The sequence below is a fragment of the Mesocricetus auratus genome, unplaced genomic scaffold (genome assembly GCF_017639785.1).
Source record: "Mesocricetus auratus isolate SY011 unplaced genomic scaffold, BCM_Maur_2.0 Super-Scaffold_100022, whole genome shotgun sequence".
In the NCBI taxonomy this organism is placed as follows: Eukaryota; Metazoa; Chordata; class Mammalia; order Rodentia; family Cricetidae; genus Mesocricetus; species Mesocricetus auratus.
The window spans coordinates 8021967-8046274 of record NW_024429203.1 but is presented as its reverse complement, the minus strand read 5'-3'; the positions used below and the strand labels follow the sequence as shown (position 1 = coordinate 8046274).

The 24308-nt window shown below is 44.4% G+C and overlaps 1 protein-coding gene and 1 long non-coding RNA gene across 2 annotated transcripts in view; one reads left to right on the top strand and one right to left on the bottom strand.

Moving 5' to 3' along the window:
* Positions 1-10706, top strand: part of LOC121133557 — a 28766-nt gene extending 18060 nt beyond the window's left edge. Inside the window, exons 2-3 of the long non-coding RNA XR_005870440.1 lie at positions 6182-6409; positions 10145-10706. This is a non-coding gene — a long non-coding RNA (uncharacterized LOC121133557). The remainder of the gene's footprint in view (positions 1-6181; positions 6410-10144) is intronic.
* Opcml (opioid binding protein/cell adhesion molecule like) overlaps positions 1-24308 on the bottom strand; it is a 1121214-nt gene that overhangs the window by 620952 nt on the left and 475954 nt on the right. The gene's annotated exons all lie outside the window — the stretch shown is intronic.

Genomic DNA, 24308 nt, shown 5'->3' with positions numbered 1-24308 from the left:
TCAGCTAGAGAGATTTTTAAAATCAGGAGTTCAAAATAGACCCCTTTGCTCATGGTTACGATTCTATGGCAGTTTATACTCAGTCAATCATGGTCCAACAGTATCCTAAGGAAAGCTGTAGAAATTGCAGTGTATGTATTTTGAATATTTGAACATTGTTACAGTTGTTCTGTATTCTCATTGTTGCTACTTTGAAGAATTCATGAAAGGAAGCTCTGCCTTCCGAGGCTGGTTGACAGATTAGAACGGCAGTGGTGTGGAGAAGTCGGACTTTGTAGGTGCAGAGCCTAATTACAATGTATCTTGGGCTATCATTAGACCCCCTAAACATTCATCCCTTGCCCATCTTTGAGTCAGCCTAACCTTCTGTGACTAATAGATAAAACGCCTTTGGAATGTACTAACTTAACAGGCAAGCAGCTTCTAGCAACCCCAAAGCTCCAAATGTCTCATCCTTTAGCATCTGAGGACTATAGCTGAGATTTCTGCTCTGCTGTGGGTCACCTTTCTTGTGTTTCCACCAACGTATTTGAAATGCATCTTGACTCTGACTTTTCATGGTTCTGTTATGACAGAAACTTCATGAAACTTCTTCCACTTTGGAACATGGGATTGGGAAGCTAAGTTAATTCTGTTTCTGGTCAAGGATTACTCATATTTAGCTTCAGAATTGTAGACAGACATTCCTCTCCCACCTGCCAGTTTCCAAATAACTGACTCAGAGTATGAATATGAATTACATGAATTATAAATGCCCAGCCAATAGCTCAAGCTTATTACTAACTAGCTCTTACAACTTAGCCCATTTCTATTAACCTATGTGCTGCCCTGAGGCTCATGGCTTTTACCTCTATCCCATTTTGTATACCTGCCTTCTTCTCTATCTGGCTGGCGACCCTTCTGACTCTGCCCTTCCTCATTCCATTATTCTCAGTTTGCTTTCCCACTTAACAGCATCCTGTTCAGCTGTTGGTCAGTCAGCTGGTTTATTAAACCAATCACAGCAGCATAGATTCACACAGTGAAAAGGAATATTCACACCATTTCTCCTCTTTTGTCTAAATAAAAAAGGAGGGTTTTAACTGACATAGTAAAACTATGTACAATAGGTACAATAACTATATACACATGTACATAGGCAAGACTTAGATTAACAATATCAAGTATATTTGCATTTAACAAATTCAGTGAAAATCCTCCATTATCTATCCTATCTTGGTGAATCTGGAGTGTCAATTCACTTTGTATCCTAACTTGCATTATCAACCCAAAACTATCTTTTTTTATGTCTCTCAATCTTACACACTTTGCACTTCTTTAGTGAGTTTCTTTGGTAACAAGGAAAACTGTAACAGAATTAACTATCGGTTATCTCCTTTGAAGTGAGAGCTGTGTTTTCATATTGTTACTATTGTTTGATTCATAGACCTAGGCTCACCTTGGGTGCTTATGCATAGGAGGAAACAGGATGAGTATGGAGTTAAGCCCTGAGTTCTCACTGGGGATCTCTGATTTGAGACTCTTGTATACTAGTGAAAATGCCACAAGACTAAGGATCTGGAACTTGCTTTTGGTACACAGAGGAGTCCAGAACCTCTGGGCTATGCATAGCAGGAAGCTTCTCATATACTGGAACTGAAAGACCCCACCTGCCAGCTGGCAACAGTGACGCCATTCTAAGGCTTGTACTGGGTACTAGGGCACGAATTTCAAATTCTGTGACATCACAGAAGTGGGTGGCAACCCGTACCTCGTTGACTGTACCATGTCTTACACCTCATTTGCATATCAGACCTGTTGGACCTGATTGAGAGCCACACTTGTACTGTCCCTGGGACTTTCGCACCATATGTAAATGAGGCATGCTCTGTAACCAATCATCTGCTTCTGTGAGCCTGCTTCTGCCTCCCCAAACCCTATATAAGCTGTATTGAATCTAGCCCGGCATGCTCAGCCTCCTGAAGTGCTGCAGCATCTGCAGGTTCCTGTGTATGCAATAAAGAATCCTCTTGCTGTTGCATCCAGTGGATCTGTCTCAATCCTTGGGCGAGGGTCTCCTGCCTGGAAGATACCCTTCGGGGGTCTTTCAGAACCAGTCCAGAGACACAGACACATTGACCTTCCTGACAATTGTGGGTGACTGGCTTGTCAATCAACAGGCAGATGTCACAGCCCAGAAGGAAGGCTTGTCAGTCAGACAAGGATTTAGGAGGGGAAAGCCTCCACATTCTTACTTCCTAAGGCAGCCAGATGGAAAATGTCCAGCATTACTGGTATCGTCAAGTCAGCTTCTCAGTGCTGAATGATGGACAGAGGCAGCTGCCTTTCATTTGTCTGACGCTATCTGACCTCCTTCAGTAAAAATAGCCTTACTTCTGAGAAAGCCTCCCATCACCTCCTCCTCACAGTGCATTCCTGCCTGGCCCATGCTGGTTCTTCCCCAAGTGACTCCTCATCCTCACCCAGCCTGCCCTAACCCATCTCCCCATGAAATGGAAGCCTTCTCCTTGTCAGCCCAAGGCCTGCTAGGTCAACAGTATACTCTATCTGCCGGAAGACTATTTCAGCTTGTTTCTGTTCCTGTAGAGGGACAAATGTCAGAAAAGGCTTCCCAGAGGATGTGGATTTGGGACGCTCTGGTGGAAGCTTCACTTCAGCCCCTGGCATCCATATTCCAAAGACTCAGTGGTGTTCTGGAGGAAATTTCACCCCAAGCCCCCTCCCCTATCTATTTCCAAACCTTGCTGCATCTCAGAAAGCCCACCAAATGATGACCTCTCCCCTAGAGATGCTCAAGACCACTCCCACAGAGTATTTAAACTGTTCCCCAGAGAACAGATGCATGGTTTTCTGGTTTCTCTTTTCTATATTCTCTCTGGGGCTGGCGGGGGGGGGGAGCATCAGGAGCGCTGTATCCATTAAGCATTGGCTTTTTTTCTCATCTGGTTTGATTTGGTCTGATTTGAATTGCTGCATCAGCGGAGAGGCTTACAGGAAGGTGTGGCCGTGCTTTGGGGAGAGCAGGCACCCAGGCCACTGGGACTACTGGAAAGGTATTCTGGCTTACCCGAGGGCAGGAGTCATCCAGAAAAGCACTTAACTGCACTGCCTCTCTGCAGGAACTCAGAAACTGCTCTCACATTAATATGTGAATAAACACCACCAGGACAGAGAAGAGGGTGAAGTGAGGAGAGGCATATCAAACATCCTGGGAAGTGGCTTGTGCCATTTAATAAAAACCACACCTGTGGGTTTCATAACACAAAGGACTAAAGTGTAAAACCAGACAGACGTCGTCTTCCTTGGTAGTGATCAGCAGGGGAGGAATCAGTAAGCTTTATGGGGGCTTAGATTATAAAAGACTGAGAAATACTACAAGTTCCTTAGGAAAAAGCCTGATGACAGGATTAACTGTGTGGGCAGCTTGAGTCCAAGTCCAGGTTCACACGGAGCCCCTGAGCAACATTTTTAGCCATGACCTTGGGAAAGTCACTCAGACGTTCTCCATTTCCGTCCCTATTCACATGTGCTTGTTGCTTCTTTTATTTTATTTTATGTGTATTGGTGTGAGAGTGTGCTTGTTGCTTTTGACCAGTGTGGTGGTAAAGACCCCTTCTTAGGGCTGCTGTGAGGATAAAATTAGGCAATCCTCATGAAGCACTCAGCATACATTTTGGGTACCACGGTAAGTGCTGAATATGTCAATAACTCTTTAGTGATGGCACCATGCTATTAATATTGATTGGATCTATTTTCACACAGAAGTGACACTTTAGGTTGGGGCTCCCTCCTGATGTGAACACATCACTTGTATCTGCCACTGCCCCCGGGAGTGTGGTATCCCCACCCTCCTTGTCTCTACCTAAACTTGCCTTTAAACTCTTTTGGACCTTCTGTTAATTTGCATACCCAGCCCGGGCTCCAATGGCAACCGGCTGGTATATGTATGTCCTCTGCCCCAGCTTGAGGATGACGCCCTGCGTTATTAAAAGGAAGAATGCTGCATCCCTCTGTTTGTTTAATGTACGTGATCTGTTTTCACAGCAGGTGGGCTCCGCCTGGGAATATAGCTTTATGAATTAAAAATGGAAAATGATAGAAGGCAATATTAAAAAGACTAAACACTTTTCAAATCGTGGCATTTCCAGTGAGACTCTACCCATTAGAGGCTGATTGAGTTTGAGAAGGGGGATCCCCAAGGGCCCTCCCAGCCCCAAAAGACAGTAGTCTCCTCAAGCCTCTGAAGACTCAGAACTCTCCAAGAAGGCACATGGCTCACAATCCACAGAAGGCTGTGACTTGCCTCCAAATACCAAGACCCCAGTCTCAGATCAATATCCAGACTGTTGCCTACTGACCTTTGCAGCTCTCCCCTGGGATGCAGCGCGCCAAGTGGGAGTGGCTCTCTCCCTTGCCCTATGCTGACTAATCACCACAATTAGGGCCACAGTCACAGGAGGCAGGGGAGAGCAGAGAGGCAGCTCAGTCCCCAAGCAATGAAGGTGGGCCCCCATTGCAGCCTGCAAGCCTGCACCTGACTGACCTCAGCCACTTGGTGTCACACCGGCTGCCACTTCATGGCATCGGATGATCTTAGCCTTGAAAAGTCACCTTTTCCCAGAGTGTATTTGGAAAGACCTTATGTGTAGAGAAGAGAAGAGAAGTAATCAGTGTTAGAGCAGCAGTCATGGGCACATCATAAATGACCGTGCTGTCTCAATCATCTTCACAGTCCTGATGGCTAGGCATGGTATTGACCAGGCCTGTATGGAGGTGACAGAGAGACTCAGAGGAGGCCAGAGTCACATGGGTTGTGCGTATGCCAGATTGTAGAAATCCATGGCTGCTTCCACAATGCAGTTTTTGGATGGTCTTATTTGAGGGATACATAGCCCAAAAGTTGGCCTACACTGCGTGGTGCAGCTTGACATAAATGATTAGTGAATTGTCTCGTTGGTGTCTTCACTACTCCCACTGTAGTTTGCCCCAGGCTAGACTAACAGCTAAATTATTCAGGACAGCAATAGTGAGACTTGACTAGACTATGAAGGCCACAGGGGGGGGCCCTTCAACCCTTTGAGTTAATCTGGGTTAAAACTGAAAAGAGTCTCAGCTGTGCCAAGCCATCTTTCTGTCTGAATGTGTTGAAATTTGAAGACATTCCTGCTGGTCCTTCTATTTTTTGGCAATGGTCCATTACTGTAATTAAATTATCAAGGGGGAAAAAGGGGGACAAGCTACATAGGAAAAAAGGGTGCCAAGTGTGGTTCCCCTAGAGAAGGTTTCCCAGAAACACTTTCACTTTCTCCTGGGAGGTCTACATTTTCGCAACCATCTCTAACCAAATGCCCAACACAAATATGTTTGGAGCCCTGCATGGGCAAGACGGTGTGAGCAAATCCCACATTGATTCCATCCGTCTTGTACACTGCCCCTCTCCTCTTGTTTTATCTGGGATGATGCAAGAGGCAGAGAGTGCCCAGCTGGGACTATGTATCCAGGTGCATTTCTCAGAGCAGGCTGTTGGAAAAATCCTATTTGACTTGAAACTGGCCTAAATTTTTCTTGGGATTGATCGTGAGAGAACCCATATGAAACCCCACCATGCCAGCCTGAAGGAGCCATTCTCCTCATTACCTCCTCGGTGGAAGCCAAGCTGACCCAGGGCCTATACCTTGCAGGGGCTCTGGGCTCCTCGGTTCCAGAATGAACCAACCTCCCTTTCAACCTTCTTCATGAACCACTTGCTGCTATCCAAAGTGTTTGGTGACAGCTGTGCACACCCAGGAAGATAGATTTCCGGCCTCATTGTGAAATTGCCTTAGTAGGATCGGCAGCACAGTCCCCAGGACCAGTGGGTGGGGGATTTGACTAGCTGCATCCTGGCAAACAGAATTGGCCCTCTCCCACACCAAGCCTTTTTTCTTATGCATTCTTGTTCATCCCAGGATGTGCTCCATTGTGAAGGATTATGTGTGGCTGGTTTTATGTGCATTATGAAAGAGGCAGAAAAATAATGGGGGAAAGATGGACAAATGGTTTGTTGCAGGTAAGATGTCAAATAGCAGAAAGCCAGGGAGCACTTTCAATATGAGTCTATCTGAGGGCCAATGCATCTGTTTATGCTTTTATTCACTCGTGCATTCAATGAATAAATAATGACTTCCTCCCTGCCTTCTAGGTGCCAGGCATTGTCCCAGGCCAAGGCAAAGGCAACAATGACTGTTGTCAACAGACTTTGCATCATGTGCCTGGGAGATGCAGACATACAGCCAGACATCCCACATTGTGAATGTTTAATATTCTTATGGAGCAGGGAGAGAGAACGCTGCCACAGCATGGAGAGGGACGAGAAAGGAGACCGGCTCAAGCTGAAGACAGGGCAGCAGAGAGAGCAGTGTGTGGCTAGGTGTGTACACACACTTGTGATTGTGGCTTTGGGGATGTGTGTGTGGGTGCACACTGTGTCCCTCCTCCTGCTGGAGGTGGGAAGTAGGGACAGCTGGGGGGCAGGTGGCGGGAGATGATGATGTACACAAAAGGGAGGTTCAAAGGGTAGCTGAGAAAGATGCAAAGGCGTAAAATAAGCAAGCCAGGACAGCTCACTCAATGCTGTGTAAGCTGTATTTCTTAGCACGGGGGATTCTTTGGGAGCTGGGAGATCAGATCTCCAGAATTTAGCATGTGTGTGAGAATGGGGTAGACAGCTCAACTGATTCGTATCACAGACTTATCAGGACAGAAGCCCACAGAAGGGCCTTAGTGTAGGCCTCCAAAGCTTACACTCTGCTGTGGTACCTGTGTGTCACCTTTAATCCATATCTAAATAAAGAAGGAAGGTGCAATTGCCTTCTGTAATTTACTGAGGAGGAAGCTGGGGCACAGAGAAATTCAGTTATTTACTCAAGGTCACAGAGGTAGCCATGGCAGAGCCAGGCCGTGAGTCCAGTCCTGTTGATCTGGAGTCACAGGCTTGAAGTATATCCCGTAGCGAGGGATATAGATGAAATTTTCCAGGCCAGAGAACACTAGTGAAACACAGGTCCCAGGTAAGACCCTGTCTTTCAACATGAGGACACTATAGATCATTCCAGAAGCCCACAAAGGGATCTCAAAAGCAATCTTTCATCAGGAGCTTCCTCAGCTACTGTTGAATAAACTAATAACCAAAATTTCCACACCTCAGAAAAAAATATGCTTAAGGAAAACTTTGGCAACTGTCCATAAGATGGTTCTCACCCAAGTCTTAAGACTTCGCCCAGTAGGTCCCTTCTGTGTTCCTCCATGCACACGTGTTCAGTGTGTACTGAAACTGGAGTTCCCAGTCAGCATCCCCATTAGTTCTCTACTTGTGCTGCTAGCTGGATAGAGGCTGTCTCCTGTCACATCAGTCTGGCCCCAGTAGATTCAGGAAACAGTGGGCAAGATGGCCTGACAGGCAACAATGCTCTCTGTGAAGCCGCATGACCTGAGTTTGATCTCTAAAATGCACATGGTAGAAAGAGAGAACTTACTACCGCGAGTTGTCCTCTGACCTACACACACACACACACACACACACACACACACACACACACACACACACACACACAGAGAGAGAGAGAGAGACAGAGAGACAGAGAGACAGAGAGACAGAGAGACAGAGAGACAGAGAGACAGAGAGACAGAGACAGAGAAAGGGTAGTGAGTCAGGAAACATCTTTGCTTGGCTTCCCACGTTTTTTGTGGTTTTACACGAAGCTTTGTTGCAGCTGGCACCTCAAGCTTTGGCTCAGTTAACAAAGGACCCAGCCTCTCAGAGGGACAGTTGTAGATGATTCACCTCAGTCTTTCTCAAAAGGAGGCCTCTGTATCATATCTCCAAACAAACCAGGCAGCTGTTGAAGGAACACAGTCCATGGAGAAACCTGTTGAAAGGATCGGATGGGACAGGTATTCTGGCACATGGGAGTCACAGAATACTAAGTGTTACACAGCTCAGATGGAGGAATTCTGGAGCTCCGGAGCCAAGGACTACCACAGGCCTTCGTAAGTGTAGCAGCTTACAGCCCTGCCTCAGGGAAAGTCTTCCCCAGTGTATAGGCTCTGCTCAGGCAAGAAAGGATCTTCCAGCTGGGGATGTTTGCCCAGTGTAGCAGTTTTGCTCCTGCAGGAGAAGGTTTCCCGGGTGAGGTTGCTACATCTCTGCTCCCGGAGCATGGAGTGTAACAACTCCGCTGTGCCAAGGGAAGGTTTCCCTGCAAAAGTGTTATAGCCCCCACTCACTCTGGCTCCACTCTGACCAGGGTCGCCTCTGCTCTGCCGCAAAAGAATATCTTCACCCAAAGCTCATCCAAGGGGTTTATTGGGAGGGAAGAATCCAGTTTTGGCAGAGGACAGCCAGGTAGCACCAACAGCCACAAGCTGACCAGACACAGGGTTTATATAGGGCTTCCAGGGTGTGGGTTGGTCAGAGTTTAATCTCCTACCCAGGGATTGGCTAGTTTTCTGCACATGGTTAGGGTCAGACTTGGCTCTGGTTTCAGGGTCAAAATGTGTTTCTTTCACTGGCCCTTTTTAGCCTTTTGGTTCTAGTTTTAGGGCCAGGGTGTATTTCTTTCGCTGGCTCTGATTCTAGGGGCAAAGTGTGTTTGTGTCTTTTGGCACTGGTTTCAGGGTCAGGGTGCATTTCTTTGGTTCTGATTGCAGGGCCAAATTGTGTTTCTTCGGCTCTGCTCAGGGTGTGTTTCTTTGGCTGGACCCTTTTCCCTACACCCATCTCTAAAATGGAAGACTGGGGACCAAGCGGCAGGGTCTCACTGCCTGGCTAAGGTACAACTTGGCCTCCTAGCTAGAGAGCAATGATCTCGGGAGAGTCCTTGGCCTTCATTCTCCTCCCTCCTATTTGGAAGCATCACCTAGTGTCAGGCACCACATTTAGAGAGGGAGATACAGGGGTGTCTGCATCCTCCAGAATGCTAGAGACATTTGCCCTGCACTTTTCTAAATAAGCAGAGATGTGCACAAGGCTGCCTGCTTGCTAGCAGACAACTTCAGAATGGTGAGGCAGCTTGCCAAGGGAAGGCTTCTTTTCAAAGTAACTTGCAAACAAAGGTGCCTTAATGGTTCAATAGTCACCTGCTTCAGATGGCGTCGTGTAGCCAGGTGAACCAAATTTCTGTCAGCAGAAGTTCCTCTTCTAATCCACAGCCCATGCTGTATGTAGGATGTTCCTCTGCAGGGCAAGGAGGTATTCAAGGGAAGACAGCCTTCCTTGTTTGTGCTCCCTCGGGACAAGACTAAGAGTGGAGGTTGTGGCTTCTGTCTGCTGTGGAGACACCAGCCTGAGGGTTGGCCTGAAGATGTCTTTGAGCATCTGCTCACCCTTTGGTTCTCGACTAGCTCTGTACTCACAAGGGACTTCGTTTTGCCTCTCCAGGAAAACCAAGGGAAGAACATCTTTCCTACTTTGTACCTGGTCGATGCCTTTGAAATTTTCCCCAAGCTGTAAATGTTTAACTATGCTCCTTAGAAAGAAACCATGTGCATGTGGGATCAGCACTCCACGGCTGACAACCTGAACATGACAGACAAGTCAGTATGCCAAGGTGCATGCCCACTAAAGATATGCCATCCCAGTGTCTTCTGTGCCTGACTCTTGGTCTGAAGCAGTCTCCACACACCCACACCTTCCATGCCTACAACTTCCCTTTGTCCTTTAGTCCTCTGCTAATAGACCTCATCACCCAGAAAAGGTCCTGTGGAAGGAGGTCGGGTATCACAAATGAACGTTGGGCATCTACTGAGGCATCACTCACACCCCTTCCCCTCTGTCTTGTCCACTAGTGCTGTTTTGTGCCCCCTCACGAATGAAGAACCAACCACACAGTGGTCCATGACCCCTTCCCCTTGCCTTCCCTCCCTATCCTGTCTCCTGACCCTTAGTGTTTGAATGACACAAGGGGAAATGTACAGAATTAAAATAATTTCTACTTAGCAGCAGTCTCCTCACAGATGCAAATATTCATAAACATATCAACTCTTGCAGCCACACCATGCGTAGATCTGCCAATGACATCCCTGCTGCCTTAGGCGTTGTTCTAATAAGTTAGGAGCAGGAGAGTGGAAGGGGCTATTTTTAACTTTAGAATTATTTTTTCCAAAGCTGTTTTAAGGTCCCTGCTGAGAGCAAAGCTGGAGAGCTGTTTTCTGGAAACTGAGAATGCTTCCCACAGAGTGGTGGAGCGGAGCAGGATCTGTGATGGAGACGGAGACAGCAATGGCATCCTGAATTTCCAAGGCACAAGCCCCATGGAGAAAAAAAACCCAACCAGAGAGTCATGTGGTCCCTTGTGTTTTCCAGCACCTCAGCCAATGGGGCTGATCCGCCCCACAGCACACACCATCATCAAGGGAGACCCCCCTCTGGAAGTCTCACAGAAGCCTGAAAATCCTCTGTGTTTACTCTCTCAAACACTGGTGCGTTTGCCCCAGACCACAGCCATTAGCACAGCTAAGGTGCGGTCTCTCCACAGGCATAGCCACAATTGCATTACCTGGGCCCAAGTTCCTGATAAATGCATTTCTTTGATATGGTGGTTATTTATTATTCAATAACTGTCCTGTTAAGCTTAAATTAATGGGAGTATTTGAGATCCATCCCCATGTATTCTTCCAGTTGCTGGTGTCAAGGGAATCTTGCCAGCTCTTTAATAGCACCGTGCCCCTGCGTGACACCAAAGCACAGGCATGCCTCAGCTGGGGCTGCAGGCGTGTCTCTTGCAGCTGTAAACAGAGAGTAAGGTGACTGCTGTTGGTGGACACGAGCCATCCCTGCCTTAGCACCACCCCAGCACCCTTGTCTTCCTCTCTCTGCCTCTTCCTTCTCTGGCCCACTCCTTGGGGAACAGCTTGAAAGATTAGAGCTTGGAAGTAGACAGGGTGGGAAAATGAGAAGGGATTAAAGAGAAAATAGATTCATGAGAAGACAGATAACAGAGTTGTCGGGGCTCTGTTAATTAAAAAGCAGCAATTTGTCTGAATTCTGAATGTGAAGAATCCCCTGGGAGATATTAGCCAGGCTTCCTCTGAGAATCAGACATGCTCTGTGTCTACATAGGGACATGCTACAGCCTGGGGAGTGTGGGTGGGAGAGTTCCCTCCCTGTTTGTCCTTATTGCAGGATCATGGCCACAGAGGTCATTGCCTTCCTGCCCTGCCCCAGAGATATGCATGAGCCTGGGGTCCCAGGACTCTGGAAGAAGCTGAGCATCCTCACTGTAGACTCCACAGGGAAGCTTTCTGCTCTCTAATACTTACTGAAGAGGCATCCTAGGCCAGGCACTGTCAGATGTTTTGCATAATTAACTTGTTTTAATTCTCCCAACTATCCCATGAGGCAGACACTCTTACTGGGTCCATTTCATCAGATCAGCAAGTAAGATGGGAGTTTACTGACTTTTGCAACCAGTAAACAGAGAAACCGACTTCCACTGGCCATCCCAGAATGATTTTCTGCTTTGAAAATGACTTTTATGACCTATCAAAAGGCATGGCCAATGCAGACTTCTAAGAGCTGGCTAGTACATGCCCTAAACAGACAGGAAGTTACTACTCAATCAAGAGCAAATGCTACAGGAAATGAATTAATATTGTGGCTATTTTGCCTTGAAAATGAATCAAAGTTGCCTTTCTATGTAGTATTTCTTTTTTTGGAAACAAAACAAAATATTTTTCTATGGGCTTATAGTTCTAAGCAACAAGATACTCTGGAACAAAGAACTGCCTGGTGCAGACCTAAGAGGAAGCGATAATGCTGAGAGATACTTTGTTTTGCCCTAAGCAGACACTGTCTTTCAAGCTGCTTCTTTCTGGGTTAGCCTGGACCACAGCCTTTTGAAGATGCTTAGGATCTTGTTCCCAGCACAGTCTGTAAATATAACACACAGTTTGACCAAAAAGTGACATAGGAGCTACTAGCATTGTAGAGGAACTCAATGCATCTGAACAGTAGGTCTCACCTTACAAAGACTCAATAATAGAAAATTTCCCATTGACTTAGGGTTCACAGCTTCAATAAACATTGATATTTAGGTATAATATTTATTGAAAACCTGCCATGCAGCAAGCTGAGCACCATGGATACAACAGTGGGGGACACAAACAAAACTTACTGCCGTTGTGAGGACTGCCATCAAAGTATTCTTTTTTTCCCCTTTGAATAGGGAGTTATGCATAACATTGGATTCTGTGTGATTTTCAAATTCTCAAGATTACCATCTACTTAGAGAAACTTATGCACCTGCAAGGGCAGGTCATTGTCGTAGTTTAGACACAGCCTAACACTTTAGAAGACTCAATGGTAGCTGAAAATGCTATGGGGACAAAATGTTGTGGACACTCAGCAGAGAGGAGATCATCTTCATCCATCAAAAATAGTCAACTGAGCACTGGTTGTGGAGTCAGAAGACCTGGAGTTGTTTGGCCTCCCATATACTAATCTTTTGCCTTCAATAAGAAATTTAACTTCTCTGGTCCTTGTGTCTTTGCCTGTAAAATGCCAGGGAGTAAGTTCACTGCACCTGTTTGGAAGTATTACATAAAGACTAATGCAAAAAAACACAGCATGAAAGTAGATTACAGACTGCAGTTGAAAACATACTTAGGCTCTAGAAAATCATATGGAAATGACGTGTTGGTATCAATTCTAATATTTGTATAGCTGGGATAGTCACAAGCAATCTTGTACTCTGATCTGCTATCTTAGTTAGGGTTTCTATTGCTGTGAAGAGACACCATGACTACAGTAACTCATAAAGGAAAACATTTAATTGAAGTGGCTTACAGTTCAGAAGTTTAGTTCATTTACACAGTGGGGCATGGCAGCATACAATGGTACTAGAGAGATAGCTGAGAGTACTACATCTTGGAGGCAACAGGAAGATGGACTGTGACATCTTGAGCATGCCCTCACTAAGACACACTTCCTCCAACAAGGCCATACCCACTGCAACAAAGCCATGCCTCCTAATAGTGCCACTCACTGTGAGCTTATAGGTGCCAATTACATTCAAACTACCATGTCTGCCATGTGTGCCATCTTTCCAGAGGAGTCAGAGTACCAGACTTGCTGTCCACCTGAGAGAGCTTTCTAATATGTCATGGCTAGGCTGAAGGACAACTCCCAGAATTCCCTTTCCAAGAGTGTGTCCATATATTTAAGCCAATGTCATTTCAAATAGCATGATGAAAGCTCACTCTGTTTACTTGTCCTGTTCCTGGGACCTGAGTCAACTATTTGTCCCATCTATCTGAGCTGTGTATGCCTGGTACTCAGTAGCTGTTTGCTACAGAACCCACTGCCGTGGCACTATCTTTCTTTTTCAATGTAGTTTTACATGGTGGCTTAACACTGTGTCACGGAGCCTGTCATTCACCTCACTTCATGTCGTCACGTAGACACTGGGCCATCTCACACCATCAGAAGGGTGAGTGCGTGCACTACAATAAGGTGTGAGGGAGAGAGCATCCACAGACCCTTACAGTGGGATCCTTGCAATGTGTTGTTATGATTGTTGTACATTCTTGTCAATCCTCTACGGGGCTTGCTTTGGAAAGCAGATACAAATTTTGATAATGTTGCTGATATCTTCCATACCTAATTTATAAACGAACCTTCAGCATAAGTGTGAGTATATACGAAAATTCATGGTGGTTTGGGATTTGGCACTCTCCTTACATATAGTATCCAATACTGTCTCTTAGGATGCATCAGATGTAGACAAAGTAGACTACTAATGTATGGACATTTTCTAGTTACTCAGTGAAACAGTAAGCTAGGTGCTGCTGGCAGGGGATTTTGCAGGGGTGACTGGAAGCTGAATGAGTGTTTAATCACAGAGAAGACTATCACGTGTGGCTCTGACTTAGCCAGTGTCTTAGCTACTATTCCTACGGCCATGGTGAAAAACACTTTCCGAAGACAAGGACTGATTTCAGCTCACAGTTCAGGGTACAGTCTACGATGGTGGCAAAATCAAGGCAGCAGGAGGTTGAGGCAGCTGCTCACACTATGTCTGGGGAAGAGAATAATGAACAGGTGCAGCTGCTCACTTCCTTCCTCCATTGATGCCTCCCTAGACCCCCCGTCAGGGAATGATGCCACTCACAGTGCATGGGTCATCCCATCTCAACTAACATAACCAAGGTGCACCCCTGCCCCACCCCACATGCATGCCAGAGTCCACTCCCTGGTCCTTCTAGATTTTGTAAGGTTGACAATTGACTCTAACTAACATAGTCAGTTAAGAAGCTCTAAAGAAGAATGCCCTGGCCAGCAGGGCACAATGAAGGTGTAGGCCATGAGAACCTGGAATGACGGGACAGGAGACAAGAGAAGCAGACAGCAAGAAAACATGGCTGAATAAGCTATGAGATTTTATTTTTCTCATTCCCATGATATAGTAGTTAGGGTGGAGTAATCAAAGGAGAGGGGGCCGTTGCCTAGCAACCAGGCCACTGAAGGTGAGCGGATAGCAGGCAAGGTGAAAGGGTCGCAGAGAGAGGGGTTAAGTGATCTAATTGTGGAATGCTTCCTTTTTTGCCATCGGCTATTCCTGTGAGCCCAAATTCTATTCATTAGGAAGCTGGGGAGGTAATGGATTGCTCTTAAAAAAGGCTGGCAATATTGACTAGAGGTTCTAAATAACAATGATCACTCCAGACAGAAGAACTTGCTTAGTCCTTCTCTGGGGAGGATTCCAAGCAGCTGCTGGCCTAGTATGTGCTCTCATTTCCATTCTTAGTTTCCTTCTCATATAAGCATTAGCTGAAATATGTGGAATTCCACTGTACCTGTGATCTTCTCTTCTTGACTGCTTAACCTACAAAACTGGACTTTGTAAGCCACCAGTCAGATGGGTGCTTTCCTCCTAGTACCTTCAACCTGTTTGCTTATGTTTGCCTCCTCCTAGCCATGCTATTCTGGTTGACTCCTGGTTTCCATTGCTTCCTCTATAATAATAATATTACTCTTATCCATCTCTAGAGAAAAATAGAACTCAATTTCTAAGTTTACTTGGTGACAAAAAATGTCTAGCATGTCCCATGTTGGGGAAAGAAACTGAAGAACTAAGTCAAATTTTAATGTGAGAATTAAGGAAGCACAGGACAGAGTCTAGTGACAACTTTTTGGATTCTTCATCCCATTCTCTGTCATTCAAGACTTTTCTCTGGGTTCACAATTCCTTGAATGCCGAGTGCCCTTCTTAGGGTGTTCAGTGTGAACTAAAGGTGGTCTAGCAGCTCTCTGCCCACCATAGTATAGTTGGTCCCAAGCAATCAGGATAGATGGTCAGCTCAGGAAAGTTTTTGCAATAGTCCCAGGGAAAGAAACATTAAATCAATCTATTGGGGAGAAATATTAATGCTCTCATTAGGAGTCTTAATTATCCACATCAGTTTCTGGTTCTTTCCATGACATTAATTCCATTTCTGACTTCAAAGCAATTGCCCTACTCAAACTTGCAAGACACCCAACAGGTACTTCCAGTCTCTAGATTATTAAAATGCTTTTCATACATCAAGGACCAATCCATTGTAGGAGGTGACTTCCTTCTCTTGCTCCTGCAGTACACACACACACACACACACACACACACACACACACACACACACACACACACAGAGAGAGAGACAGACAGACAGAGACAGAGACAGAGAGAGTCACACACACACACACACTCACTCATCCCCCACATTCTCTATATATTTGGATCAAAGCTTATAATTTCTTCTATGAACACTCAGACATTCATTTCTATCATTTTCCTATTCAGATTAACAACAATGGAAACAGACCCACATACATTGGTGTACCCAATACTATTTAAAATGATTTAAATATGTCAGCTGATATCTGCCATTGGTGAGGTAGAATCATTTTATTGTCTGTATTTTACCAACAAGGGAACTGAGACATGGGCTATTAGTGTTGTGCTTGAAGTCTCTCAATTGAAAAATTAAACTGAGTGTGCTAGAGTTTGAACCCAGGCAATAGGTTCTGGGAAGCAGGCTCTTAAGCTTCAGATACTTGCTAGGCAGAGTGCTTGCTATAATATATGGTTGTCCTAAAAAAAAACCTCCATCTCCCCTTACCTGCCTCTTGGCCTATGTCTCCCACAGCAACACACACATGACATTTTGGGAAAAAGGAAGCAGGTTTATTTAGGACAAAATCAGCTTTCTGGATTTTTATTATGAGCCTCTACCTACAATCATCACAGAAAAGCCAGACTTCTTGAAGCCACCTAAGACCCTCAGCATGCAGGTGTTGCATTGCACACAGGCAGCACTTCTCAGCATCTGAAAGGAGAGCAGGGTGCTCATCTTCCCACCTACCTGAACAGTGTTTTCCAGATGGATAGTTCTGCCAGAGGCATTCTAGGAGCAAAAGCAAATACACCCCAAACAGTTTTTTGTCATGTACCTGTCTTTCCCCAGAGCTCTGCCTCACCTTACCAAATCAGGGGAGGAGATAAACCCCCAGGGGTTAAACAAAGCAGAGCTTCCTTAAAATTTGAGATTTCATTTCTGACTAAACCACCAGGTTCATTCCCTCAGGGGACATCACAGAGAGAGAGAGAGAGAGAGAGCTGGAGATTTCATAGCAAGGCTGCTTTTCCCCTTTGGATAAAATAACATCAAAAACATGTTCTGATGAGTGGGACATTAATCCAATACACTGTTTCCAAATAAACTGAAGGTTTTGGAGAGCTGGGATAGTGATGGTAGAGAAAAAAAAATAATGAGTTTCAAATGCACGAAGAGCTTTCCTGCTAACATTAAAATAGCAAAAAGTAAATCAATTAAAAAGGCCAGTATTATAGAAGAATCATTGGAGATCACTCATCTATTGAACAAATATATATATATATATATATATATATATATATCTTAACTTTCACCTAAGATGTGTCAATTACTGAGCTACAGGCTATATGGAGATATTGTACTTTTTGGATTTGTTTGATAGAATGGCAGGGAACCCACATTAACATTAGCTGCAAGAGAGTCTAATAAGTCCCAGTGAGTCATGGTTCAGTACCTTTCTTGTACTCTTAGCCTCTCTTCTGCTGCACTCAGTCATTTCCTTTGGAAAACACTCTCTACATCAATATCTATCCTGGCTCTAGAGACAGCCAATGACCTGGTTCCACAACATCACCACATGTCTTTAAACATAGATCATATGATCAGAACCAACCACTCACGTATAATTCCATTGTAGCATGTGGGAGATTCCTGAGAAGAGGGCACAATGATCAAGTATTCTAATTGTACCTTCCTGACCCTGACTCTAGTTACAATGACTTCATACCCACCCTGAGGTGTTAAAAACACATGAATGAAACTTCCTTTGCTGTGCTTTTCCCCTTAAGACAATTTGAGGTTAGGTTCCATAATTTGCAATCTAAATATATATTATAAACATAATCCCTTTTAGGGCCGGCAAGAAGACTAGGTGGGTAAGGGTGCTTGCTGTCAAGCCTAAGAATCTACTAAGTTCAGTACCCCAGGACCCACATAGTAGAAGGAAAGAATGATTCCCACTTGTCCACATAATCAGATCTGATTGCAGATCAAAGGTTCCCCAACCCAACAGATGGATAGACGTCAAGGGGTCCGCTGAGATCAATGGAGTTATTTTCATTTTAAATTATATTTTATTTGTATGAAGGGGGGTTTTATGTTTGTTACTTCGATTATGTGGACAACAAGATGGGACTCTCATTTCCTTCATTTCAGCCACAAAACACTGGTCTCCATGTATCTCATCCGTAACTCAGTGATGGTGTCAAGACTTTACAGGGTTGTATGGAAGATGCTCTGGTTATGTGGCATCATGCCAGGCATACAGTAAGTACTCTGCAAGTTATATTCATTGTCCTTAGGATGACAATGGGGCTTATCATAATTGTCATCACAAATATCTAGAACCCTCTCTTGGATCTCCTGCAGCAGTAACTCTGTTCTCTGATCCTTTCACAACTAAATTCTCTTTTTTCTTTCTCTATTTTTAAAATTTAAATTAATATCAAGCTTGTTTTACATGTCAATCCCAGTTCTCTCTCACTCCTCTCCTCCCCTGCACCCTACTAACCCCCTATCCCATCCTCTTTCTGCTCCACAGGGAAGGTGAGGCCTTCCATGGATGATCTTTAGAGTCTGTCATATCTTTTGGAGCAGGGCCTGCCTAGGCCCTCCCCTGTATGTCTAGGCTAAGAAAGTATCCCTCTATGTGGAATGGGCTCCCAAAGTTCATTTGTATACTAAAGATAAATGCTGATCTACTACCAGAGGCTCCATAGATTGCCAAGGCCTCCTCACTGATACTCACGTTCAGGGATTCTGGGTCAGTCCTATGCTGGTTTCTCAACTATCAGTCTGGGGTCCATGTGCTCCCCCTTGTTCAGGTCAGCTGTATCTGTGGGTTTTACCCGCCTGGTCTTGACTCCTTTGCTCATCACTCCTCCCTCTCTGAAACTGGATTCCAGGAGTTCATTTCAGTGTTTAGTTGTGGGTGTCTGCTTCTGCTTCCATCAGCTACTGGATGAAGTCTCTAGGATGGCATTATAAGGTAGTCATCAATCTCATTATTGGGGAAAGGCATTTAAGGTAGCCTCTCCACTATTGTTTAGATTTTTAGTTGTGGTCATCTTTGTAGATCTCTGTACATTTTCCTAGTGCCAGATTTCTCTTTAAACCTTTAACGACTCCCTCTATTATGGTATCTCTTTTCTTGCTGTCCTCTATTCTTCCCCCAACTCAACCTTCTTGTTCCTAATATTCCCCTCTCCCCTCCTCTTCTCCCCTTCTCTTTCTCCTAATTCCTTCTCTGGAAGTGTGGATCGTAGGCTGTTAAGTCTTTGTTCTATGTCTAAAATCCATATGTGAGTGAGTTTTTTGTGATTGGGTTACCTCACTCAGGATGGCTTCTTCTAGTTCCATCCATTTGCCTGCAAATTTCAAGATTTCATTGTTTTGTTTTCCACTAAGTAGTACTCCATTGTATAAATATATTCTTTTTATTGTTTATTTGTTTTTGTTTTTTGAGACAGGGTTTCTCTGTGTAGCCTTGGCTACCTTGGAACTCACTGGTCTCTAACTCAGAAATCCTCCTGACTCTGCCTCCTGAGTGCTGAGATTAAAGGAATTTGCCACCTGTACCACACATTACAATCAAATTCTTCCTGGGAACCATGCACTCTTTCTGCTTTGATGTTTTTACTTCCAGCCTTCAGACTTCTATCCATTTCAATCAAATGATCTTCACATTATGTTATTGTCAATGTTGCCTATGAACTTCATCTTGACAAAAACAACGGTTAAATGTCTTCTCATTTAATTCAGCCCATCTGTTGGGTTCGGCACGGTGGATGAAGCCTTCATCTCAAAGATTGCCTTTACTTGGCTCCAGAAGGCCACACACCTGGCATTTGTGCTATCTTATTAACCATCCACAGCCGTAGCCTTTGCTGCCTCTCTAGTTGACAGCCTCCACTACTCATCTCGTGGCTCTCACCTGGGAAAAGCATTACCATCAATGTCTTGGACACACACACCTCTACTTCCACACGCTCACTAGAGGATCAAGACCCTGGATCCATCGGCATGACGTTTTCTCTAGGCCATCTAACCGTGCCCTTAGATGAACTTTTGATGAACAGCTCAGTGGCAATTACCTATCCCTCGTCTGCTCTGATATCGATTCTTGCTCCTGGAATTTCCCTTTTGTCAACAGCATTATGGTTCCCCTTCTCTCAGGCCAGAGTCTGCCCCTCATCTTTCACTCCTCTAGCTGGCAAGTGCTGCCAGCCCTCACATTTACCCTGAGCCTGGCTCCATCTTATCTCCTCCACTCTTTGTCCTGAGAGAAAGCACAGGACTCTAGAATCAGGCTCTGATGAGCCTCGTACACATCAGCTCACATCTTGGGGCTTCTGGTGGTCCCCTAACACACCAGTGGTAAATGCCATGCCAGTTATGTTTCATGTGTCCTTTGAACTTTCCCCAGATCACGACATGTGAACTTCTACCTTCCAACCTTTCTCCACCACACTACAGATGTTATTGGTGGGGTCTAGTGACCCTCATAGCCCATATAATGGGAGCTGCAGTTGTACTACTTCCTGGTTGACTCATCATTCAGCTCATTATCAAAATGTTGCTTCCCCAGAGAGGGTTTGCCTATTATGCCCCAGAATGGTCTTTCTTATCCTCATTCTCTATCTCACTTTTTCCTGTATTCTCTGTTTTGCTCAGATTTTTCATTTGTCCTTTGCTTGCCATGTGTTCCTCCTGGCCTGGCTGGTGCACTTTCACGTAAGTGTGTGTGTGGACGACTTCTAGAGACTTCAAATCAACTTGGGAAGACTAATAGTCTGTTTGTGAAGTTTTTCTTCCCACATACCACCAAGGATAATTTCAGGGTCTCCTATCAGCCTTGTCTGTCAACTTGTAGTTGAGAAACATCTTTCTGGGTGTAAAGCTTACCCAAAGAGGAAGCTGCCTCTATGGCACAATACTGTTTGTGTTGTAAAAGAAATCATGGAAATTTGAAATATTTGGTGTCCAAACTACTTAACAGACCCAATTATCATGGTTTAGGGAGAGCAAACAATCATACAAATGAGAGGTGAAGGACCCAGAGAATGAGTTATAAATAATTTTTATCCTATATACGGCATCTATTAAAAAGTCATCTGTGGTCATTTCTGAACATCTGAAATAAAAATGATTTGAATTTCACAAATTATCTCGTGGCCTTAATGGGAAAAAATGAGAACTGAGATGGCAGAGTGAACCTGAGTGCAGAACAATTAGCTGCAAAAACATCTAAATCCAGAGACTGTCCAGTCTCTGGGGATATGTAAGGCAGTTCCACACTAACCTATCTGGAGATGCTTTAATACCAGAGAGGATGTCCCTTTCTGTGAGAAGAGAAATAAACTAGGACACAGTGAAGTATGAATGTACCATGAAATTAACTGGCTATATCAAACATACCCAAAATATTAAATATCCAGGGAAAAGGGTCTCTGTTCATTCAGGGGATAATAACCCCCAAGACTTAGCTTCTCTTGATTTCATCACAGAACTAAGGTTTCTCAGCCGAATGATTCAATTACACCTAGCCTATGCCAATTCTCAAGCATGAGCTCATGCAAGTATCAAAAGTACTTTGTTGCATTTCATTTATGATATATGGCTTGATACGTGCAAAATCTCATTGGTGGACATTGTTTTCTTCACCAAACAGATTGACAACTTTTCAGGAGGGAGAAATGCTTCTCCCCTTAACTTCTTGCTTTATTCTCCTTCATTAGGATGTTATTTGTCAGATTATCACATGTAGGACCTCTCCCCATAGACTAAGGAAATGGCCTTTTTATGGGCTCTATTAGTAGGAGGATCTGTGAAGAGCAGAGGTTACGATGAACATGGGTCAAAGCCAAGGCTAGCTAGATTTCCACCAAATTCCTTTAATGGTGTGTGCTAGATTCTCTTCAACTGCTTCTCTGGCTCTGGTCCTGGTTCCTGCCATGTGCTCTGCCCTCAGACTCTGACAGTCTCAACACATAGATTTTCCTACCCCACCCTACCCCACACTGGTCAGTGGAATTCCCCAGTCAGATTGGGAAGAGAGTGATGAATAGGAAAGACTCCCTAGCTCTCATTGGGCAGTACCAATTCTGAAGCAGTGGCCCACACTAGCATGTGCCCTTACTCATGGCCAGCAACAGTGACAAATTTTGTTCATGACTCTTCAATTGTCCTTTTGTGATACATCCTTGTCTTACATGCATTGGAGTTTTCATTTAGGCCCATTCAAGACTGCAGGGTGTTTGTGTTCCCATGAGGCTTACACTCCCTAAGCAATAAGTGTGAGCTCCTATAATACATGAGACAAAGTTCTAGGTGTTTGTAATAAGTAAATGGAGTTAAATATCCTGGCTCCTTAATATCGTCTATCTTTGCAACACATCATAATGTCCTATTTATGTCTTGCTGGTGTATTAGCTTCCTTTTCTCATTTGATTAGGACCACCTCCATGGCTGGAACTATATTGTTTTCACTCAGTACATACCTAGCAATTGGTCAGTGCCTAATTCTGATCTGTCAATACTTTCGAAAGCTCTAGAAGCCAAGTACACAAACACATTGAAGCATTATGAAGAAGCAGGTGATACCTAAAATGCTGTCCAGCCCTGAATCACGGAGGGAGTTTCCATTTGCCCCAGCCTATATCTTATGGTGCAATGTCTACGACCTTCAAACCTCAGCAGCCCATCTCCCTCCTCCACTGGTCGTATTCAGAAGAGATGGTGTGTAGCAGAGGTCAACATCATTATCTTACAGTTAGTAATGGTGCCCTTTGTTTGTGCTTTGGACTCCTCAGTGTCTCCCAGTAGGGAAGGAAAGAACTTTCATTTATACTTTTTGCTCAAGTTGACGCTGCCTGCTGAGAGTCTATATATAACCTAAGTATTTTAAAGATAAAAATAAAAATTATATGGCAAGATGTCTTTACAGTCAATAGACAGAAATAACACTTGCGCTTTTGGAGACAAAAGCAGCCTGGTGTTTAAGATACCCACGGGGCAGGTTCTAAGTTGGTTGCAGCCTTGCTGAGGTATGCTTTCAGTCCTAGACAAATCAGGGAATTCTTTTGCCACAAACTTCAGCTTCTGGTAATTTTGCAAGGACCTTCATCTTACCTTTGGGATTTTCTTTCAGTTCTACTTTGTGAATTTCCAACACACTGACTCAATGATGGCAGATATGGATTCCATGTTAAATCATTCAGAGATCAATGCAGCAATACCACAGATCAATAGGACAGACCTGGAAATTGTGCTGCATTCTGATGCCAGGTCCCTTAAGATGACAACTACAAAGAAGGCCACTAAAAAGTTTCTGAGCTTGAGGCATTGAACCCATAGGCCCTGATGACTCACTCTAACTTAATGGTTCTGCAAGAGGGGTCTATAAGTCCCTGAGAATCTCTAAAACCTTTGAGGGTATATGTGAAGTTAAAGCCATTTTCATAGTAACATCTTGCCATTATTTACCTCTTCGTCGTGTTGGCATTTGAATCAGTGATGCAAAAAACAGTGGTCAGTAAGACAGCAAGTGCCTCAGCAAGAAATTAAGATAACACAGCAAATTGTATATGTCACCATTTGGGCTTTAGCTCCATGCACCCACAGCAAAACACAAAGCCAGCTTCAATTAAGGATGCCTTTCAAGAGGAGCAAGGCTTTTCATACATTCAATCTCAACTCTTGAGCACAAACAAATTTATGTTTTCCTTATGTGTGAAATGAAATGAGTTCACAAAACAACACATTTCTACCATGCATGCAAGTACAGCCATGAAAGGTGTAATACTCAGGGAGCTGCAGAGCACATGTTCAACAATGGTCCTGCAGATGATAAGGAATGGGGCATTTCTCACCCATCGATGCTTTATAGCCCTTCCCCTGGATATGCAGATATAAGCAAGTTTCTAGTCACCCCAAATAGGGTTCCAAAGACAGTCAAAAGTTATTCCACCCAAGTCCAGTTTGGTGATCTGATGACTTATTGGGCTTACCTAGAGAATCATGGGTGAGACATGCTTATGAGGGGAATTTAAAACAGCCATAGCATAAAAAAAGTCCTACCCAAGCATGGTTGCCTTGCAGAAGCTGCATTTGAAAGTCCATTCTCTGTATGAAGTAGGACCTGAGGGGTGTATTCTATGATTTTTGTTTAATTTTCACCTTCTTTGCTGTCTGATTATCCCTGTGTAAGCATTTGGATACCAGGAATGGCTCAAAAACATAGATCAAATTGGTACTCCCTTTCACATTGGTCCTCTGGTCATAAGAAAAAAACCAAACAGTACCTTAACTCATCCCCTTTAATTTACTTGCCAAATCAGAGGATAGCATGGAGGACACTACCTCCATGTCCTTTTCTTACTGTAGTTCCTCCTTCATTCGAGAAGTTTCCTCTCAGCAGCCAGCTCAGCCTTTTCCACATGTCTCACAATGCCCAGCAGTGACAATGCAACCAATTCATGGCTTTCCAGCAGTCTTATCCTATAGGTGCTTCTCTCTGACCTGCAATGTACCCTCTAGTCTTTTACAGGTTTTCAAAGTGTTCCTGAACACACTCAATGAACCTCATTTACCAAAGATGAACATTGCTCCGCTCTATATGGAAGAAAACCCCTATGGGAACCCTGTCCTTATGAAGACTCCATCTTCAGGTGGCTCATTTC